This window comes from Sorghum bicolor, chromosome 8, assembly GCF_000003195.3.
Source record: "Sorghum bicolor cultivar BTx623 chromosome 8, Sorghum_bicolor_NCBIv3, whole genome shotgun sequence".
Lineage (NCBI taxonomy): Eukaryota > Viridiplantae > Streptophyta > Magnoliopsida > Poales > Poaceae > Sorghum > Sorghum bicolor.
In genome coordinates, this window is record NC_012877.2 from 18,224,499 (window position 1) to 18,246,688 (window position 22,190).

General features: G+C 40.7%; 1 long non-coding RNA gene across 1 annotated transcript; it reads right to left on the bottom strand.

The window, feature by feature from the left end:
- Window positions 18,913–20,538, bottom strand: LOC110437476. The gene is made up of 2 exons (XR_002455532.1): window positions 20,140–20,538; window positions 18,913–19,143 (listed from the first exon to the last, which is right to left on the bottom strand). It is a non-coding gene; the product is annotated as an uncharacterized LOC110437476 (long non-coding RNA).

Sequence of the window (22,190 nt, forward strand, 5' to 3'; positions counted from 1 at the left end):
TACAGGCGGTGGTCATGCCAACCGCCTGTAGAAATTGATGGCATATAAAGGCCGCGCCTACCCCCGAAATATCTAAGTCTGAAGGCGCGCCATTCGTTCGAATTCACGCCGGCAGGCTGCCAAATTTTCCCGTCGACGTCTCGCCGCCGCACCGCCCTTCTCCATCCACTCCGCCACCGGTCACGTGTGCCACCGTCTTCCTCTTCGCGCCGCGCCGAGCTCCGGTCAAACTGCGCCACCGTTTTCCTCTCCCCGCCGCGCTCCCGTCGAGGTATAGTTCGCCAGCATTCATGGAGGTATGGGCGGGTGCGGCCGCGCGTGGGGGCTGGTGTGGGAGCGCGCGAGGTCGTCGGGGAGGTAGGGTTGCCGCGCGCCGCGGCTCACTGGCGGCCAGTCGCAGCGCGGGGAGCGGCGGCGGGCATTCGATGGCGGCGGAGAGAGGAGAGGGGAGAGGGGAGAGCGACATGGGCCGGCCCAACCGTGGCCGAAGAGGAGAGAGGGGGGAGGTGGGCCGGCCCACCCGCGGTTAGAGCTGTAGGCTGCCAATTTTTTATATATTTATTAATTCTTTTGTATAATACTATTATTTATATATATATATATATATGTAATTATATATATATATAGATGATGCAATTATTTATATATTTATTTTTAATTTATATGTATTTAAATTTAGTTATTTATATATATTTACTTTTTATAATGCAATTATTTATAATGCAACTAGTTATAATGCAATTATCTATATATATAATAATAATAAATAATAAATATTTACTTAAATTAAAGTGTCTATGTATATACATGATGCCCACATATGCTAAGTAATTATATATATATGTATGTATGTATAAAAATAATAAGCAATTAATATTTGCTTTTAGTTTAAGTGTCTATGTATATACAATGCAATTATATATTTAATGCTTTCTACAGGCGGTGGTCAATACCAACCGCCTCTAGAAATCGAGGCGTATATGATGTTTTATTTTTCTTTATAATGCAATTATTTTTTATTTTTCTTATTTGATGTATATGATGTTTTATTTTTCTTAAAATTATTAATTGTATATACATTATTTACAATGCAATTCATATTTGCTTTTAGTTTAAGTGTCTATGTATATACTTTATAGCATAAGCTAAGTAGTTATTATTTCTTTTTTATAATCCAATTATTTATAATGCAAATATATATATATATATGTAAATTGCATATATTTATTTATGTGTAAAAATAATAAACAATTAATAAACTTTATATTTGCTTTTAGTTTAAGTGTCTATGTATATACATTATTTATAATGCTAAGTAATTATTTGAATAGATTATCACGATGACTTCTCCAACCCCAAACCAAGCGTCAGGGTCTGACCGCATCGACCAAGCACCGGCAAAAGGTTCGGACCACACAGAGAAGGTGCAAGTATCACAGCACCGAGCAAGCGCAAGGGTCGGACCACACAGAGAATGCAAAAGAACGTGAATCAAGTCCTTCGTACGAGACCTCCCCTAGCGACATTCCAGATCCTCGCATAGAGAGGAACGCTCGTCGTGAATTAGAATGTGACCCTGATTACATTCCAGAAGTAGATGAGGTGATGAATTACTCATCCATAATTAAATCTTTCTAACTTTTATTCCCCTCAGTATATGTACAAGAATGATTTATGTCTTTAACTTTTAACATGAACAGGAGGTGTTATCTCAGTTTCATGAGCTGAAAGAGATCCTATCCCAGGAAGAATTCACACATGAAGGTGCACCCGAACCGACGACGGAGATAACCACCGAGAAGACCACCGAGAAGACTGATGATATAAAAAGGAAACGAGGTGACAGAGGATTGAATCAGTTTCCAAAAGTCACATTTAGAATTACAGATGTGAGCCCGACAGGACAACCCCTAGCTCCTCCAGAGGCCTTACCTAAGTGGCGTAACGCACTTGACATCACAGTCAGGGAGTGGGCAAAAGTGAACCAAAATGAAATCACAAGAATGTGGGACAAGCTGCTTACAAGGTTTGTTTTACCTCAGGGTTCAGAATACCTAGTAAAGGAGTACACATTGAAGCAGTGGGGAATCATGTTTAGGAATTACAAGTCCAAGTTGAATTCTAAGTGGGCAAAGAAAGGGTTGGACCCGACAAAAAGGTATAAAATCACTGCTGGTCAATGGGCGGTGTTTTTAGAGCAGAGGAGTACCGAGAAGTTCAAAGCTTTGAGCGAATCTAAATCCGAGCTCGCAAAAAGGAACAAGTACCACCATCACCTAGGCACAGGTGGTTACCAGCGCAAGCTTGCCCAATGGGAGCAAGAGGATGAAGCGCAGAGGGCTAAGGGTCTGCCAGCGCTTCCTGACCAACTTGGTCGCAGGGGCTCGAGGTGGATTCGTGCTCGTGTACCGGCAAAGGAAGCCAAGTCTGGCTTATCATTTTCTGACCCAATGGTCGAAGAGGCAGCGAAGAATATTTTCGCTGTGGCAGCTAAGCAGAAAGCGGGCGAATTTAAGCCCCAAAGGGAGAAAGATGTCCTTACTGTTGCTCTGGGTAACCCAGAGCATCCTGGTTGTGTACGAGGCATCTCATCAAAAGAAGGATGGAAAGAAGGATTCGGACCAGAGTGGGAAGCAATGTATAGGAAACGGGATCGCTACAAGGCAGAAATGTCTAATTATTTTAAGGAGGAGGCTAAGAGAGAAGTCGAAGAGGTGATGTCTAAAATCCTCTCCAATCCTCCTCCTGAGTTGATGCAGCGATTGGTGACCGCAATGTCTAGCCAATTAAGTGGCCAGCAGCCTCCTCAAATGCAGCTAGTCGTCGCCCCGACAACAACAGAACAGGCTCCGGTCATCCCGAGTAGTATTGCCTCTACCGGAGACAAGGTCCGCTATCCAGTTGATGAGATCGATAGTCCTGTGCCTTGCTCCCTAGTCATAAGGTATGGTTTTAACAATAACCGTACAAGGAAAGTAGCCACAGGACTTGCGATCCCGGGGCGTCAATTCCATGGTAGTGAGATCCCTGAGGACTACTGCAGGGTGGAAGTGTTGACAGTTGTCCAAGGATATGAGGACGACATGCTAGACATTCCCAGTCCCGAGGGCATTGAGAAACTAGGACAAGCTATCAAGAATTTTATTCTTTGGCCTCGACGGGACGTCCTGCTGTCTCAGGTACCAAAACCATCACCCCGAGAAGTGCTGCAGACTCAGGAGTCGTCCCATCCCACATCTCTTCGAACTCCACCAACCTCTCCAATCTTGCATCCACAATCCCCACCACCACCATCACCAATAATGCCTCAACCACCATCCCCGCCACCATCAAAACCCACTCCCGCACCATCACCTAAACCCCAGGCTTCACCACCATCACCTAAACCCCATGCTTCAACACCGCAATCTTCCACACCACCGGCACCAAAAAATGATGATAAGACACCACCGCAACCAAAGAAAACAAAATTCTCGGTCCCCAAATTGGTTTCCCCGTTCGAGCCAAAGAAGAAGGCCGCTGGTACGGCCCTATTTCTGTCCAGAATTGCAAGGAGCCGCACTTTGAAACTTGTTGACTTAGCAGAGCATGAGAAGGAGGGGTCGAAAAGCTTTGAAACACGTATTGTAAATATCAGGCCACCAACGAAGGATGATTACAAATATGTCCCTACTAAATATGAGCCAGGCAGACCACTACTTAGTTGGGACAAACTCAAAAAGATCCCAGCTGGTATAAAAAGGATGCATGACTGGTATATGAGAGCAGCTTCTGTAGGCATTCACACGATCAATGTGATTATACCACCAACAGCATTCAACAGTGAGCGGACAAAGGCAATCGTTACCTTCGAGGACATGTGGCTAATGATGAACCTGCAGAGACTAGACGTGCAGCTGGTAACCGTGTTTGCATTGTAAGTGTCACTCGTACCATCTCTTTGTAATAATTCATGAGTTGCATCAATTTTCAACATCTAACATACAAGTGCTCATTGCAGAATGAATTTTGAACAACAAGAGATGCGGTACGGTTCAGATCCGGATAGGTCTGCCAGTAAAAGGGTTGTGTATCTGAGCCCGATGAAGATATGCGAGGAGCAGCACAACTTTAGAATCGGAGACAAACACGACTCCTTAGAAGGTTTGGACCCCGCTGAGCGTAAGAAGATAATAGATGAAAGTCGACTAGATTATGAATGTGAATACGAACTCTACATAGCCTTGGCACTGCTCAAGTATCAAGATTGAGAATGTGTTGTTGCCCCATACAACTTTGGGTAAGTGTCAATTTGTATTCATCGTCGTATTAGTAATTTCAATGGGCACTTGCATCATAAATTCGATTCTCTCAGGGACCACTGGATCTGCCTCCTCATTAATCCTAGTCTAGGACGTGTGCTAGTCCTAGACTCTGCAGACTATGATCCTTCAAGTTATGCAAAATTCATTACACACTTGGAACGGTAAGCTGAGTACATTAAATATTAATACCTACTTTTATAAGAGTTTCAGAATAACTTCAGGATTGTGTATTCGATACTATAGGGCCTATAGGTATTATAAGATCAAAGGTGGAAGGTGTGATTCATCAGAACCGGGGCAGCCATTGAGATTATTTTATAAATGGCCGGTACGTACCAAAATATCACAGGCTGTCTTTTATAAATATAATATGCATATGACGATGTTGCAACTAATAAATATCCACTTTTTTGTCATACATCAGTGCCATAAGCAACCAGTCGGATCGGTCCACTGTGGATTCTACGTCTGCGAGTTCATGAGAGAGACCGGAAGATATGTAACTAACCCTTCTAAGGTATTGCTCTAATAGTCGTTTATATTATTTGTGTCATTTTTTGTTGCTAAGCATGTGTTATATGAACTATAAATTTATGATATTTCTAACTTCCTCTGCAGCAACATGAGTTGGAAAAGGCGAAGAGTGTGACTCAAGCTGTTCTATATAACATAGTTGAGGACCTCTGCACTTTTCTCTTGAGAGAAGCCATTCCCACCGAAGGGAAATATCACGAACCGACCAGCGTCCTAGCAAAGCCTGAGTTTATAGCGCTAAGAGATATTAGTAGGCTAAAGCTATCTCGATCGGGTTATTAGAGCAGAGGTTTCAGATGTGAAACCTCATATGTCTGTAAACAAAAAACTTTGATGTGTGATGTTTGTAATTAATATAATTTTATGTACAAAGTAATGGTATATATAAATATATTGCATGTTGCATTGGTTGAATCTTGTAGCCTAACATAGTTTCAATATTAATGTATAATATATATATATATATATTAAAAATAGGGTTTGCTGGAAAATAGGGTTAAATTGGAAAATCTTACCACACGCGGTTCTGTTATGAGAACCGCCTGTAGAATCCAATTTCTACAGGCGGTTTACATAAAAGAACCGCCTGTAGAAATTGATTTCCACAGGCGGATATCATAAATGAACCGCCTGTATAAATCTGTTTCTACAGGCAGTTCTCAGTTAACCGCCTGTGGAAACTTTTATTTCCACAGGCCTATTGCCACTGGCAGTTCGTCAATCCACCTGTACAAAGGGGTTGCGAACCGCCAGTATAGTATCTCTCTGTACTAGTGTAATGGAACAAATGAACAAAATAAAAGGAATGATTATTGGAATTATCAAGTACATCCACCCTCTATTTTATCTAAGCTGTTTTCAGGTAAACAAAAGTCGTGGACGACTTTTCTTGAAGGGAGGGAGGATGATGAGACCATACCAAGGCAATCAACATATAAGCATCCACTCAAGGTGAAAGCTAAACTTAATTCCAAATCATTTAGGTTTCCACATTTAAGGCTACTACTAGGTTTATATGATTATAGATTCAAACACCTTGCTATCATGGAACAAGAAGATTGCGATGTTATCACAACATTACAAACTGATGGTCTAGCATAACTCTTTGGATCAGAAGAGTTAGAGTCGAGGACGACTCATTTTCAAGAGGGGGAGGATTATGAGGACATCTCAGCTATGCACGCTCGTTCAAGTCCAAATGCTACACATCAAGGTCAACTTACAAGAAGCCATACCAAGAAGCTACAACAAGAGGTCCACGCGCTACTTTGTGAGATTCATTTTTATATTAATGAGAATTATATACTATCTAAGTGTTGTACCTTGATTGTACTCAGGTATATAGAAGAAGAGAACAATGAATCAGACCCTGAAGACGGACTAGCAAATCGGATCACTAGAGTGACGAACGGACCAGTGCATGTCCGTGACAGACTAGCAAAACGGACCAATAGAGTCAAGAACGGACCAGTGTAAAGAAATCTACATAACCTTTTACTCACAAAAGCTATGAAGACCCATGAGGACTTGTTGGAAAGCTTGTCGAGTCTGCTTTCCAATGCCTCAAGTCTCATCTCATTTGGACGTCGCAATCAAGAGTTATGTTTGGATTACTCAAGACTGCTCAGAAGCTCAATAGTCTGTCGTGACAGAATGATGGTACTACATGATATTGCAGCCGCGATGCTGAGTGCCTTACTCAACCTTTGTTCTTCATTGTTCTTCATGGACTTGTGAAGTGCATCCTCTGGGTTCCCCTACTTCGTGGTCTACGGCTTTCGTTCGGCTACGCCGTATTGTGTGGATTAGTTCCGGATTGTGGTTCTGCGGTCGTTCGGAGATTGAGTCAAAGTCTTCGTGGTTTCGGTGCCTCTCTCCCCGTCGCTTGGTCGCATCCAACCTTTGTCAGGTATAAAGCTAGTTACCCTTGTTTGCAGTAAGTTATCCTTGTTCTTTGATCTACTGTCGCGAAGATCGGGCCACCCTCGTACCGATTCAAATCGGTAGCCTATCACTTCGTAAGCACTGAATCTTAAAGCGGCCACCCAGCATTTACCGTACATCCATGAGAGCTACATGGCTCTAGCTTTAGCTCAGTAAACTGAACTTCTCTAACTTATTAGTAGTTACCAAAAGGTGCAAGAGGGGGGGTGTCTCATGGTGTATAGTTGTTTTCCTACCTTGGTGTGTACAGTGCCACGACCACATGTGCCTCTTGGAGGAGGACACCTATGCACACTTGCCATTGAAACCTCGCGGCTACTAACTTGTTAGGGGGACTTTCGAAAGGCTTCATAGTGAACCCTGCCGACTTACCTTGGAAGTGGGTTAAGAGGCTGATCACCTCGGACATACGGGTAACACGACTCATGGTGAAAGTGTACAAGCTCTACAGAGTGTTTTAAAACTGATATATCAGCCGTGCTCATGGACACAAGCGGCCTGGATCCTTTTCGAGATAGATGATTCTATGGATGGGTTGGGTGATGAGTAATGCTGATGTTAATTATACTTCTCACCTTGGGAGCTTAAGCATAACCTAGCAACATAGGTCAAATAATAAAATATGACTAACTAAAAATGCTTATCGCAGTCAAATCAAGTCAAGCCTTTTGAGTCTTGCATCCCCTCATGTTATACTTGTTGAGTATGGTGCACTCACACTTGCTTTACATTCGACAATCAAAAATCTCGGATGGGTACCAGATGGTGATACAAAGGCGGAGTTCCCTCAGATGTTCCAGGAGTACTAGGCGTGTGTACCCCTAGTCAACTGTCCCTGTGGAGTATGGAGACCCAAAGTGAAGATTAGGAATAGTTTCCGCTATGCTTTGTAATAGATGTAAGCCTAACTATGTTCGAGATATAATAAAGCATTGTTCTTGATATTCTCCATATTTATCGCTATATGTGTCGTGCGGACATCCTGGGCGCACATATAGTTAGCGCTTGGTATTCTTTTGAAAACTAGGTGCGACAATAAGCAAAGTGAAGATGAAAAAACCACCTCATCCATTATATCTCAAGAAGGGTGGTAACAACTATATCTCAAGTGCAATTTATTTTAGGACTAAACTCATTTGTGCCTTGTGTAGTCACTTAGGATAAATGAAGCATTTGGAGATATTCATTGGTTGTTGGTCATGAAAGAAAAGTATGATTAGAGTTGAATAGATCATCCACACCAAGCAATATAGATAACTTGAGTTTCCTCTATGGACCTCAAACCATGAATTTCAAGAGAGCTCAAGTAGAGGCACCTATTATTCACAATTCAAGAACTCTCTAGTTGCTGGAGTCTAGACATATGGTAGATTGCCAAAATTCTCATATTCATCTTATGGGCATCTACATGATACAATGGTTGTGAGTATCCCTTGACATATTTCAATATTATTTCATTATTGTTGGCATGATCTAGACATAGAGTGAAATCCCAAGTTCTTAAATGAATAAAGTGTTATATGAGAAATTCAAATACTTAGAACACTTATCATAAGGGAATTTACTCTATGACTAGAGTTGTGAGACTAACCGTTTTTATAAGTGATTTATGTAGTCTCACTAAAGGAGAATGTGTTTCTCAAATGAATTGTGATATCATATGAAAGGCATCCATCCAAATATATGAAAATGAGGTTGAATGGTTCCTCAGATTCTCTAGGTACTTTACAATTATTCTAGGAAACTCTTGGTCTTTATAAACCAAGTGCTCCAAGTTTAGTGTTGGATGTCCCAATCCTTTAGTGAAATGAGATTTGAATGAGTTGGACAAAAGGATTCAAGAGTGACTTTCATTGTTAATTCTATACTCTAGAGCTCATCAAGTGCACATGGATCTGTTCTATTGATCATCTAAGACCATGTCAACAAAAGAGTGGCAACTCCTAGTTTACAATTTGCAAATTTTATGAAATTTACCTTTTTTGCTCTCTATGTGAGTTGCATTAGGTAAAGAAAGAACTAGGAACCTAATATGGATATTGGATGATCACAAAATCTCTAATTCACCACAAGTCATCAATTGAAAATATATGGCCATCCAAATCATTGGAGTATCACTTATGATGGTCATGTCAATGAAAAGTTATGTGGTGATCTATCTAGATTAGTGGTGGTATGTTTCTTTGGCATAATTTCAATTATTGCAAATTTTATATGCTTTGACCAAGATATAGGATGGACTCCTCTAGACTGGTTCAAGTGCATTTAACAAGTAATTCGAATACTGGATGCATATATTAAGGGGGAGCTAGTTCTATGTCTTGTGTTTCTGAGACTAACCTTTTCTTCTAGTGAATTTGTGTAGTCTCTTGGTGAGAATGATTTTCTCAGGGTATGCAATAATAGCTCGATCCAAATGGGTAAAGTTTTCTCTCATATTCATTTTGGATTGTATTTTTATCTCTCCATAATATAACTTAAATTCCCTTGTTTAGACTTAATTGACCAAAAGTGCATATGTCCTTGCCTTCCACATATATATGTATGCACAACCAAAAGGGGGAATTTAGTCTATGTTATGAGGTTTTGCAATTAGTGATCAACATGCCTTCCTCATCCAAATGGTCACTAGTTGTCAGACTATTGCTTGTGCTATTCAATGCTATCTCTTGTCTTTGTGACCATTATCTAAGAGATATTATGAGATAGAAGAATCTATTTCAATTGACATCAACTTGTGAAGACTCTTTCATTGGTGTCAAAATTGTGAAGACCACATTTCATTTGGTATTGGTGGGTAATTTTTTTCAAATTTGGTATATCAAGAAATATGTCTTAAATTGGAATCTCATAATGACATCAAGAGCTAGCAATGGACTTTCAATCAAAATCAAGGACAAGTTTTATATATCTCCTTAAATATGATGATGAAAAGAGATGGGCACATGAAATATTTTTTTATAAAGAAATGCTAAGCCCATCAAAGCACCAAATTCAACTCATGAAAATCATTATCATAGTGGAGATTATGAGGCTTAGAACAAAGGTATATTGCTCCATGAACTCTTGTATACCTTTGTGCATCTAGGCCCTTACATGCTAGTGTATGTGCATGTGTATGCAATATTTTGAGTCACACCATAAGTTTGCTCTTGTGGTGACGATTAGAGAATGAGTTAGATATTTGGTTGATACCTCTTGTGGTGATGAAGTGAGTTTGTCTCATGTTAAAACTGTCATCTAAGTGAGGTATGAACTAAACATGCTAACTTCTCAAGAATATTGACTTAAAGTGTTGCATACTTTGTTTGGTAGAAAACTCAAGAGAGAAATCCTATATGCTGAACTTTTACCTACCTCTTGCCCTCACTTGTCTCCCATTATTTCTTCCTCTTGGTGATGAGATCCTTTTTGGAGATTAATGCCAAAGGGGGAGAAATATTAGGGGAGAGTGTAAGGGAGGAGAGATTGATATGCGGATTTTAAAGGGGTTAAAGAGAGGCATATAAGATTTTTCAATTTTTTGTGTGGAATGTGCAAAGATAGTTTAAATTGATGCTCTTGATAAGGACCATTTATGCTAGTGTGTGATATTCATGCCTATTGGGGGAGAGTGTAAGGGAGGAGAGATTGATATGTGGATTTTAAAGGGGTTAAAGATAGGCATATGAGATTTTTCAATTTTTTGTGTGGAATGTGCAAAGATAGTTTAAATTGATGCTCTTGATAAGGACCATTTATGCTAGTGTGTGATATTCATGCCTTGAATGATGTATTGTTTATTTTTCTCTGAAGTGCATGAATTGTCATGAGCATCACGTTTATCATGATGACACCTTGCACCCCACGGATGCTAAGATATAGAAGAGTTTCCACACCTTTTCTTAAATATGTGCATTTGGCATGTGAGGCCAAAATTTGAATTCTATTCAATGCACACATTTAGGGGGAGCTCACTATATCAGAAGATTCAAAATCTTATTATTTATCAATCTCTTGTAAGTTCTAATTGTGTTGTCATCAATCACCAAAAGGGGGAGATTGTAAGTGCATCTAGCCCTTTAGTGGGCTTTGGTGAATTAAATGACAACACAGTTAAAGGTCTAACAAGTTTGCTAAGTGTATCAAAGGTTCAACAAGAAAGCAAACTTGATGGTATTTCACATAATGTTCAAATGAAGACCAAAGTTGTATATTTTTATAAACTGAAGCTTAATTAATATCAACACTCATATCAAGAAGATATTCAAGCAAGGATCATAATATTGAAGAAATCGTTTTTCAATAGATGCTTAACATGATCTGACTTGAGTATACCTCGATATGGTGAAGATAGCAAGGAAAGGGCTTCGAGGGACTAAGCAAAGGTGAAGGGTAAGCAATGGCTTGTAGACCGAGGTACCATGACTAAGGTTAAGAAGAGAGTACTTGCATTGAGTCGAGGTACTAATTGAGCTATGAGGAGTCATATTGTGTTGAGGATCAAATCATTAGTGGAAGTGACTTGAAGCCATGGATTGAACTCACATGTGTTGAAATGATCCAAGTCACATGCTCAAGCTATATTTACTGAAAGAGAGAAGACAAAGTTAATTGCATCCCTAATGAAGTGATAGTGAGAAGTGCCATATGAAGACATTGAAGACTCAAGTGGTTAAAATGGTTATATACTTTTGATATTGAGTTTAGGATATGCCGTACTATAAAGAGGGATGCAAATTTAGTTGGTCTGAGGAAGATAGAGTGCTCAAGTATTAAAACTAAATCAAAAGAGAGACACTCTAGCACTTCACGAGTACGTAGAATAGTTTTGTATGACTTGGGGTGTCAAAAGTCCTAACGTACGTCAGAACTGATGACGTGTGTCTGCTCCCGCTTGCGTCGGAAGTCCCGACGCGCGTCGCAACTGATGACGCATGTCGAAAGTGATGACGTTCATCGGAAGTCCCGACACCTGGCCCTCTTGCTATCTCTGCTCGCGCTTGCGTTGGAAGTCCCGACGTACGTCAGAAGTGATGACGTGTGTCAGAACTGATGACGCGTCGGAATTGATGACGTGCGTTGGAACTGATGATGTTGAACAGTGTTTTTAGTGTATGTCAGAAGTCCCGAGATCCACGTCGGAACTTCCGACGTAGATCTGAACGGTTAGATTTCTACTTCGTATAAATAGCTATCTCCTCACTTCTAACCATTGGCTAACTCATTCACTCGACCAAACCTTCAGAAGAGCACCTCTCTAGCTCCCAAAAGCTCCTCTCTTCTATCCTCTTTGTTCCTAACTTCAAATCTTGCAAGGGATTGAGTGAGTGAAGGATTCTTGGTGAGAGAAACATTAAAACAAAGCTTGAGCACTTGATTTCTTTGTCAAGCCGGTTAGATTTGTGTTTGTTACTCTTGGAGCAAGGCTCCTAGCCGGCTAGGCATTGCCCATGGAGCTTCCAACTTATGTGGTAGCCCCGGGAGGTTTGTAATCACTCAAATCATCTAGTGAAATCACCCCTCATCTCAAGAGATTGCTCTCTTGACTTGAGAACGAGGATATGGTTGAAAGAGACCCGAAAAGCCTATGTGGCTTCCTCAACAATGTGGACATAGGCAAGCCTTGGTGTCAAGCTGAACCGTGGGAAAAATACCTTGTCACTTTGTGTTCTTGCTATTTGTGTTGCTCTCTACTTGTTTATTTGGGATTCTAGGGTTTGGTCCCGATCTACAAATTGGTGGCTCTCTAAGGTCAAAGAAGCACTTGGATAACTTCATCTCACCACTAGGAAGTGGGGTTGTAAGTTATTGGCTTCACAAAGTTCATTTAAGCACTTGTTCATTTCCCGTAGGCATCGGAACTTCTGACAGTTTGCGTTGGAACTTCTGACGACGTCAGAAGTTCTGACCTAAACTGTCATCACTTTCAACAGTTGCTGATAAGCGACTTTGAGTTGTGTAGAATTTTTTATATACGCCTATTCACCCTCCCTCTAGGCGACATCAAAGTCCTTACACATATAACTGAGCATACGAATACAAAGAGAAGAGCAACAACACTGCTATTGGACTAGGACACCTCACATGACCCGAATCAATAAATCTTGTGTCTCGTGCTGCCATTTGATTGCTCTTACGCAAATTAGTTGTTAGGTATTGTTAGAGCTAAGTCATGTGACACCTATGTTTTATACCACAGTGGTTTCTTTTCCTTTGGAAAAGAATTTAACTTTCCTTCATTTCAAACACGCTATGATTCCATTTCTTTAGAATTTATTTCTTCAAAATTTCTTTAAAAAACCATTGATCCATGCTAGGTCTAAAGGGTTGTAGGTGAACAATTTACAAACAATTTTGCTCTAATTTAAGCTGTGTTTGGGTGAGCTTCTCTAAAACGGTCCTGAATGCTCTATTTTTTTTACTGAAAGACAACATCTAATTTAAGTTGTGTTTGGGTGAGCCCCGTTTGGTTTACTCAGTTAAATTTAACTTCTATCACATTAAATATTTAGATACATACATAAAGTACTAAATATAGATTATTTATAAAACTAAAAACACAGTTAAAAAGTAATTTGCGAGACATAAAAATAGTATAGTATCTATTAAACTTTAACATTTGTAACCGAACATCTGCTTATACCGTTACGCAAGGCTTAAGGCCCTGTTTAGTTCTCCACCCAAAATTTTTTCATCCATCCCATCGAATCTTTGGACAGATGCATGGAACATTAAATGTACATAAAAAATAAACTAATTACACAGTTTGGTTGAAATCACGAGACGAATCTTTTAAGCCTAGTTACTCTATGATTAGTCTTAAGTGCTACAGTAACCAACATGTACTAATGATAGATTAGTTATACTTAATAGATTTGTCTTGCAGTTTCCTACCGAGCTATGTAATTTGTTTCTTTATTAGTTTTTAAAAACCCCTCCCGACGTGCTTCCCACATATCCGATGTGACAACAAAAAAATTTTCATCGGGCCTTGTTTACTTCCAAATTTTTTTGCAAAATATGAATAGTGACACTTTCGTTTGTATTTGACAAATATTGTCCAATCGTGGACTAACTAGGGTCAAAAGATTCGTCTCGTCAATTTCGATCAAACTGTGCAATTAGTTTTTATTTTTGTCTATATTTAATACCATACATGCGTCTAAAAATTCGATGTGACGGGAAATTTGAAAAATTTTGCAAAATTTTGTGGAAACTAAACAAGGCATCTAAACAGAGCCTAAGAATACCGTACCCAGAGGGGACAGGAAAGGAGCCAAACACCCATGTACCTCACGTCTCTGGTCAGTGTGCGCTTTTTATGTGGCCACCGGGCCACGATGGACGCAGCGGCGTGCAGACCTAAATCCGCGCGCCGGCGCACCCGCTCGAGAGCGCCACGTCCAGCCCAGGACAGGCCACGACCGGCCCTACTGCAAGTACCTTTCCTCCGTTGTTTACCCATCAACCAATCAGGCGCCACCAAACCGCCGCAAGCACAGTAGCGCTCGCACGGCGACGCCATGGGTGCAATCATCGATGCCTCCACGACAACGACCGGCTATCGGCCAATCCGGTTCGAGAAAAGCTCCGCGCGGGACGACCTGATTGGTCCAGGTGCCCCGGACAGGATCGCAGGCAAATCTGCTGGTGGATCCTCTGGTGACAGGGGAAGGGCCAGGTGGAGTGCTGCTTTACCGGAACCATCTGATCGGCTCATCGATGATGGGGATTAATCAAGGAGCAAGCATGCAATTACTGGCCGCCGAATGGTTGCAGTGATCTGTACGTAAGTGATGCCGTTGCAGGGGCTAAGGCAGGCCATCAATCAGAATATCAGATCAGAGAGGTTCGAATGGAACTAATCACTTGGAGCAATGGCGTGTGTTGACTGTTGACCGCAAGGAACAAGCCATTTCTTGGAGACAGGGAGCTAGTGTTGTAACATAATATAGTGGTTCTGAACCATTTCACATTTGGGGGTCGCATTATTCTATGAAATGGCTTGTTGTCACTTACCCTGAATTAGTGAATTGTGTTCGTGCTGAAGCTGAACTGAACATTGTGTTCTTTAGTCGCTGAAAATCCTACCTTTCGCACTCAGATCAAGCCCATTGCTCATATGATAGCCTTGTGATTGTTCATTTTGTATGCTCTGTGCAGGAGCTTTATTTGATTGCCAAGCTGGATTCTGCCGAGAAGATGAGAAGGCCTCGAAAGACGTATTGATATGTTTATCTATCCTGTGTTGTGTGTTCACCTTTGGTTGATCCTTTGTCTATCTCTTGGGCCTGTTTGGTTGGCTTTGTTGTTTTTAACACCCGTCACATCGAATGTTTGAACAAGTACTAAATATTAACTATTTACGGAACTAAAAACATAGCTAGAGAGTAATTTGATAGACGAATTTTTTAAGCCTAATTAATCTATGATTAGATAGTAATTGTCAAATAAAACGAAAATGCTACAGTACCTATTAAACTGTAATACCTCGCCTTACAAAATGGATTATGTCGCCATTGTCAGACCAACACTAGGACTTGGTGATGAGGAGGGTGATGCCATGGTTTCCTAAAGTATGGTGTGGATGCGGTCAATCGACGTCGACAAGTAGCTTGGCTTGTGTTTAGGAGAGGAAGTAGTGGAGCCATGGAGACCGTGGAAGTCACAGGCATAGGTCATCAGGGCCGAAGTCCAGAAGTGGCTTGGCAATGGCCTATGGATGGTGTGGATCCTCCGTTCCTCTATTGTTGTTTCGTCAAGTCTAGACTCTATCGATTATTGAGTGAGCTTAGAATAAGTGAATCCAATCTAATGCTTCTTGTAGTACGGTTGTCCCAAAAAAAAGTAAGTATAAGATATGTACCACTAAAACTAGCTTAAGTTTTACTAAATTTATAGTGAATATTATTAAAATTTATGTCTCCAACTAGTTTATTATAAAATATGTTCTATAATTAATTTATTGATACTTATTATTTTGTATCATAAGTGTTAGTACTTTTTTATGTAATAACTTTGGTCAAACTTCAAATTATTTGGCTCCTCCAAAAATGCGAATGGTGCTGTTTTGGGGGTGGAGGTGTAGGCGCAGTATATCGTTTAGTTCCCCACCTAAAAACTTTTAACCCATCATATCAAATCTTTGGACACATGCATGGAGCATTAAATGTAAACGAAAACAAAAACTAATTGCATAGTTTGTCTGTAAATCACGAGATGAATATTTAAGCTTAATTAGTTCATAATTAGACACTAATTGCCAAATAAAACGAAAATACTACAGTAGCCAAATCTAAAAACTTTTCGAAACTAAACAAGGCCATAGCTACTGGCCTTGCTGAATTGTGTTGAACTATTAACTAGTTGTGATTAGTTGTCGGTTAGGCATATGAGATTCATGCGAAATCAGAGCTTAAATCCTGACACAATGTGGATCATGTTGTGATTAGTTGTCAGTTAGGCATGTGAGATTCATTAGGCCAATCTCAATGGGAGTTCATCAGTTTCATTCACATTAAAAAGGCTGCCACATAGGCATTTTGGATGACATGGTGTATTTAAGAAGAGAGAGAAGAAATGGGTTTCATCTAGATGAAACTCTCCTGGCACGATTACCAACTATCTATGAGTCTTGAAATTAAATGCCTATGAAACCATAGAATGAAACTCTCCATTGAGAGTGGGTGTTTCATCCAAGTTTCATTTCATTTCACATGACATGGCAATCTTAGAAACAACGCTATGAAACTCTCCACTGAGACTGGCCTTAGAAATCAGAACTTAAACCCTGACACCATGTGGATCATGGTGGGCGTGCTGGTGATGCTGACTCATGAACGGTCATCATCTGCACTCTGCTCTACTCCCTCTATACCTGAAATTCTTGACGTCCTGAGCTGTTGAGCTGTTACAAAGCTTGATGTTGTAGTCTCCGTGGTGGCTTCTTGACGTGTTTGCTAGTGGCCAAGCCGCTGCATTTAAAGCACGCGCTTGCGCTGCATTTAACACCCTCGCTTATCGCAATTGTCATAGCACACGTGCCTCCTGCACATCAAGGGGCCAACAAAAATCTGTGGCGGCTAGGGATCGAACCTAGATCATAGCACTCATGTCTCTAAGCACTAGCCAGTTGAGTTGGTTTGCTTTCTTGTATAGAGAGCACCCACAACCATATTTATTACGGGCGGAGATAGAAAATTACTTCCTAATTAATCACTCCTTGGTAAGCACAATCATATTCTAAATGTCAAGAATTTCAGGTATGGAGGAAGTACTAATCATGGTGAGTGCATGCGGATTGACCGCAAAATGATAGTGTTTATTGGCGGCCCTACTGCAAACCCATCACATCTGTCTCTGGTCCCTAAAGACCCTGTTTGAACCTTATCCGTCCAGTTTATAATCATGGTATAACAATTTTCTCAAACAAACACTTCCGAGTCACTCTGGGCGTTCGGTTAATCGAAACTCGGCACCGATCGGTTCCTAACAAAACTTGGAACTGAGGTTTTTTGGTTTTGGGTAATTCGGTTCGGTTTTGGTTTTAACCAAAAGGAACCAAAATTTTCAGAAAATAAAAAATAGCTGATTCAAATGCAAATTTCAGGAGCATTTCTCCTCATTTTCATGCACCCAACATGACAATTTAAAGAGCAATGAAGAATGAAAACAGTAGCACACATATACGTCGTAGTTCTCTCAAATGCTAATGGCTAAATGGCTAATGGGCTAGGCTAATTTCAATTTTCAGTACACATTTCCTATGGGCTACATATATTTCGGTTATTTCAGGTTATTTTGGTTAACCGAGGTCTGAAACTGAGGCCTTGTTTAGATGCAAAAAGTTTTGAGATTTTGACACTGTAGAATTTTCGTTTTTATTTGACAAACATTGTCTAGTTATGGGCTTAAAAGATTCGTCTCGTGATTTACAAGTAAACTATGCAATTAGTTATTCTTTTTATCTATATTTAATACTTCATGCATGTGCCGTAAGATTCGATGTGACGGAGAATCTTGTAAAGTTTTGGGTTTTTGGGTGTATCTAAACAAGGCCTGAAATAATCGTACTAAATTTGGTTCCTGTGAAACTAGACCAGACAGCAACCGAAACCGATCGATTTGGTTCGTTCGGTTTCAATTCCCAATTCTTTCGTTTCGGTTTGGGTTATTCGGTTTTCCTATACACACACAGTAACTTCGGAGTGGAGTGAACAAGGGAACAGCCGCACGCCGGGACCTACCGCATGCATATACCGTACGTCACCTTGGTTGTTTAATTAAGCTCCACCAATCAGGCCCAGACCAGTGGCGCCGGACAGTTGGCCGGAGCCCTCCGCTGTCCCACTCACCACGGCGCCAATGGATAGTAAGATTGGTGCTCCCCGACCCCGAGTCCCCCCCGGTCCGCCGCCGCCGACGACGCCACGCACGGGGCGAGCGGACCTCGCGCGCGGCGATCTGGTTGGTCCGGAGTCCGGACTTGGGTCAGAAAAAAGTAGGCAGGTGATCTGCTGCGAGATTTTTCGAGGCCTCGAGAGGGGCCAGGTGGATGATGCAAGACTGCTACTTTGCCGGAAGCATCTGCTGCCCGCTGGCGCTGGCTCATCGATGTCACACTTTCCATTCCTAGAGACACACTATACCTGCAAAGGGTCCGGTTCAACCCACTTCTGAAGCCGCTCCGGTCCTCAAAATCGCGAGTGGATCAAATCGAATCGACCCGAAACAAAAGAGGGGCAAAGGGTTCGTAACCCTATCGATCCGAGGGTCGACTCAGCCTGCAAATGGGGCGGAGCGGAGCGCACCTAATGTCAACCCGCCGCTCCGTCAGCTGCAAACCAGGATCACGGGTCGAACCTGATCCATGCCACGACAATCCGCGGTTATCCGAGGGTCGAACCTCACCGGCTCACATACATATACGTCGTTGTTGGTGACCGCAGGCCGCTGTCTCCTATCGTGCTGCAGGCCACACATAGGTTGCTACTTTCTCACGTGTGGATGATTGAATGAAAGTCATAAAACAGTCAAATACTATCTTATTTTATTTATCCTAGCAACAGGGAACGACGAACAAACGATGAATTTTAGTACCCCGTACATTGTAGTACTCAAAGGTACTCCGTACATTGTAGTACTCAAATAACAAAAGCCTATTTTATTTGAAAGAATTAATTGCACATAAAAATCTTCACAGAGCCATGAAACAGGAAACCAAATTTCCATGTCTCCAATAGGCTAATCCAATTTCAAGAGATGCTAACAAAAAACCATACCAAAGTCAGCTAATAGCATCATCATAAGCTACTAAAGTAATACATTGTCACTATTCTGCTACCTCTTGTTGCTTCTCTGGCGTCAAGATGAAACACTCCTACAAACCACACTGAAATATGTTCAGCTATCAGATTCAATAAAAACAAATAAACTAAATTGTATGGCAAAGTTCAATCAGGCTCTATATAAATGGTAAATAGTAGCAAATAATCTGACAGGAGCCCAAAAAACACTGTCAACTTCATCATGCATTATAGTGACATGCACATCTAGTTATAGCTATATCAGATTACAAACAGTCAAACTAGATCAATTACTTTGCAGGAGCCCAAAAACCATTGTTAGCAACAACATGGAAGGAAAGGTCCTTCTGAAACATTCAGACTGATTGAGTGGCAGTTGTTTTTCAAGTGTATCCAAGCATCTTGTAGAATATCTAAATGACAGGCACAAATCAAATATTCTGAACAAATGGAATATACCATGCCTCAATCAGAAACTAACAAAATCCAATAGTGAACAAATAACAATAAGAGAGAATTCTCACTCCCCAATTCCTGAAACCATTTGGCAATTTCTCATTTGTTTGGAAATTGATTCAAGTTCAGGGAGGAATGAATGTTTACCACTCATGCATTTGTACAAATTCAAGGTAACGCTAGGAGACAATGAATCAATGAATCATCAATCACTTATGCCCACACTTGCAGAGTACAATCAGTATTTATGGGACCCAGAGTTTACTCTTGCCTGAAGGACATATAAAAGGCTAGATTTGGAGGCAAGTCAGGGACAGAACTATTGAGGTTTTGAACCCAAATTAATTTAGTGGCAGGTCTGTACTCGTACATGAAAATCCAATAATGCTTTGGGCTATCTAATATCTATGTTCAGAAATCAGTAAAAAATACTACCAAGAGATTAGAGAGTAAAGATATGAAGTTCTACTTAGTTCTCAATATCATATAAACTAGATCATGATCGATTCTCAGGGAAAGATTTAGACAACTGGCAGTTGGTTCAATATGCTCAGTTTACATATTTAGTGGATACACTAAATATATCAATATGACAGGTAACACAAGCATATTACCTGTGAATTTCATGGTTCATTCTCTTCCATAATGAAATCATCAACTGCTGCAGTAGAAAACTTTTTTCACACCAATACTCTTCCATTCTTCAGGGGAGGGTAAGTATGTGTATTTTTGGTCCTCTGATTTTAGCACCTCAAATGCTTTTCTAAATTTTAGGGCTGTTTTAAGCATCAAATATGTTGAGTTCCAACGTGTGATCACATCCAGTGATGGCTTTTTCTTGCATGTAATGCCTTCTCGTGCAACAATTTCTCTAAACATTTGTTTCCGGGAAGTTGAAGAACGAAGGTACTTGATGCTTTCACGGATGTTGTCAACAATCGGTTCAACAAACTTGAGCCCATCTTTCACAATAAGGTTTATGACATGTCCAGCACATCGATGGTGAAGCAGCTCTCCCCGCACTGGTATCAATTTCTGTTGCACAAGATGGTGCTTCAACAAATCAATCATAGTGTTATTTGCTGATGCATTGTCAAGTGTTATTCCAAAAAGCTTGTGTTCAATGGACCAACTTCGAATGCAATTAAGGATAATATTGAATAGCTCAACTCCACTGTGTGCTGTCTTCACATCAATAAACTGAATTATCCTTTTCTGTAATTTCCAACTAGCATCAATGAAATGACAAGTGACAACCATGTACGCTATGGTTTGATTGCTTGTCCACATGTCAGTAGTCAAAGAGAACCTACAGTTTACATTCTTGAGGGTATCCTCTAGTGCAATTTTCATCTCTTGAAATTCCTTTATGCAGCCATTCCTAACTGTAGTTCTACTAGGCACTTTGAACAAAGGATTCAGACTTGAAAGAAATCTTCTAAACCCATCATACTCCATAAAAAGAAAGGGAACCCCATGCAAGGATACCATTCTATTCAGCTCATATCGTGACACATCCGGATCATACCTCCAATCCTTCAAACGTCCGCCAGAAGGTGACCTTAATGTAGAACTCAAGTCTTGCACAATCTTGAGAGCACTACTGCGTTTCTTACATCTCTTCAAATGAGTAAGAAGTGAACTTGTTCCCTGACCACGCCTGGCACTCATCAGTTCATCACAGTGTTTACATCTTGCTTGCACAACAACTCCATCCTCAAGAATTGGCTCAAACTCTTCCCAACACCGAGACCTAAAGTTTTTTGTAGCCCTTGCAATAGCCGCTTTCTCTGTTTCGTCATTCTCATTATCACTGGCATCAATTACATCTGAAATGCAGCAATAATAAGTGTCTCAAGCTAAGTCTAGCCTTAGTAGCTATAGTGGACTGAGACTTGTCTTCACAATAGCACAAATAATATTACTACAGCTCTATTTAAAACAGAAATTAACACAAATAAATGTAGCAAAATGAGAATAGAGAATCAAAAATATTTCTGCGGTATGGTGAGACTGTAATCAAGTCTGCTATAGGCAGAAACAAACAAGGCCCTAAAATATTACTGCAACTCTATGTTGGAGAGGACATGCTTTCTTTTACTGTAGGTGTGGATATCAAACCAAATAAGCTAGTAAAATTGGATGAGCTAACATCAATTTTTATTGAAAAGATTCAATAAAAAAATCAGGTGTAGAAAATAATTTGGAGGACGCCGTTAGTTCCTAAATTGAGAAAAGGTAAAAGGACCTTACCATTGGATGAGCTAACATCAATTGTTGCCGGTGAAGTGGTAGTAGCTGGGGATAGCATCATCTTAATCCCTGTTGATCTTGCTGGAACTAGTGGCGACACTGCTGGTGACTTGAACCGTTTTGCTAATTGTCCTTTTTGTTGTTTCACTCCAGATTCCTTGCGCTTTGTTGCTGATGAGAAAACTTTCTACATCACATAGAAACAACAATGAATCAAAGATTGTTGAATTAACATCATCCTGTAGTACTCTACCAAGACAATCAATTGAGGAAGATTATAGCGAACCTAACCTTTGCAGTGGTAGTTGTAGCGCCATTAGGTGCCAAGATCTCGGCTTCGGCATCAAGAGCGGCAATAGGGAATGCATGGTCCCCACTAGTTCCAGCAACAACGTTGACTCCAGTGCCCCCA